The sequence below is a fragment of the Ixodes scapularis genome, unplaced genomic scaffold (genome assembly GCF_016920785.2).
Source record: "Ixodes scapularis isolate PalLabHiFi unplaced genomic scaffold, ASM1692078v2 PGA_scaffold2__306_contigs__length_199485367, whole genome shotgun sequence".
Classification (NCBI taxonomy): Eukaryota; Metazoa; Arthropoda; class Arachnida; order Ixodida; family Ixodidae; genus Ixodes; species Ixodes scapularis.
Window position 1 is genome coordinate 165,395,211 of NW_024609857.1, and position 1,838 is coordinate 165,397,048.

The 1,838-nt window shown below is 44.4% G+C and overlaps 1 pseudogene; it reads left to right on the plus strand.

Moving 5' to 3' along the window:
• The first annotated feature begins 335 nt into the window (after positions 1-335).
• Positions 336-1,079, plus strand: LOC121836650 (annotated as a pseudogene).
• The last annotated feature ends 759 nt before the right edge of the window (positions 1,080-1,838 follow it).

Consider the following 1,838-nt stretch of genomic DNA (forward strand, 5'->3'; position numbering starts at 1 on the left):
CGATGACTACGCCAATGCTATCGACGACTGGACAGCAGGGGGCGTTCTTCCGTGTGCCCGTGGCCGACACCCCTACAACGAATGAACTTCCCCAGTGGTTATATAAGTCAACGGACGCAGCCGATCCCATGGGTGTTGGAGCCGGCAGACACCCAAACATGCGCTCACCGTGCCTTTTTCGCCTGCAGGTTGGTACTATTTACATTGGCTACCTTCCTAGAACCTGTCTTTGCCTGCCGGCTCCACCCAAAGACCTGTTTTTGATGGCATGCGCATGTTGTAAGCACCGCCACGTTGTTTTGCGCCGTAGGTGGTTTTTTTCTCGCTGGAGAATAATGTTCCTCGTTTTGTTGCTACTACTGTCGGGTGACGTCGAGCTAAACCCAGGCCCACCGACGAAAGCTGAACAGATGACAAAAACAAAAACTATGCTCGAAGGGCTAACGGTCAGTATGGCCAATGTTACGATTAAACTTTCTACCATAGAGAGTAAACAAGAAGAATTTGAAAAAAAGCTTGACAACTTACTTAAAAGTAATGACCACTTGGAAAAGCGTGTTGCTAATTTTGAGGACCAGAACAAAAGGATAGAGGAGCATATCGATGACCTCGAAAACCGCAGCCGCCGGTGCAATCTTGTGTTTTACGGCATACCCCACGGAAAGCGCAATGAAACCTGGGAGGAACCAAATAACCATGTGGTATAAATTTGTAATGATATCATAGAAATCAATCCTACTACGATTCAGAGGGCGCACAGGATTGGTTACTTTAAAGATGGTTTCAAGAGACCAGTTATAGTAAACTTTATGTCTTGGACCGAAAAGGAAGATATTTTACACTCTGGATTTAAATTTAAGAACACCGACTTCAGTGTATCCGAAGATTTCAGTAATTCACTCCGCGAAAAAAGACGTAATCTATGGAGCCGCTCTAAACAAATAAGGCAAAATAAGAGCAACAAAGTGCATCTTTCATATGATAAGCTAGTTGTGAACGGCGACGTCTTTATCTGGGACGCTGAGCGAAAGGAGGCAGTCCCTGTGCGCAGAAAGAGGGGTACAAGGCCACAACAATGACGCAGCCCTTTGATAAAAAATGTTCTAAGTCCATCAACACCGTCGGATGTTCTTTCCACTGTATTGTTGCTAAACTGCCGTAGCCTTAAAAATAAAGTAGATGATTTCTTTTGCCTTGTGGAATCAATAATGCCGAGTATTATCATGGGCACTGAGTCATGGCTCGATGAATCCGTGCTGGACAGTGAGGTATTTCCTGGAGGCTTCTCTGTCTACCGTAAAGATCGACACGCACATGGCGGAGGGGTATTTTTATTAATAGACGCGGGATGGGCAAGCAGTCAGCTCCTTCGACCACACAATAACACCGAGTCTATTTGGTGCCGAGTTCAACTATCCAAAGGAGGCACCCTAGCCTTGGGCACCTACTATCGTCCCCCAACCATAAACGACCTAGATGAGCTTAGTCATGTACTATCTTCGATTCCTGATAGCTCTGCTATTCTGGGAAGTCACTTTAATCTTCCTAATGTCGATTGGACGAGTACATCCTTTTGCACCGATAACTCTAGTTTATATAAGGGTTTTAACGACCTTATTATTTCGTTTTCTCTTAAACAATTTGTTCTCTCACCAACAAGATATAATTCAATTTTAGATTTGTTATTGACCAATAACCCAAGCCTTATGTCTAATGTCACTGTAATTCCTGGTATTAGCGACCACAGTGCCGTTGTCTGTGATTTATCACTGAATCAAACTCATAAGACGGCAATGCCGCCACGAAAAATCATACTGTACGAGAGAGGTGACTACGAA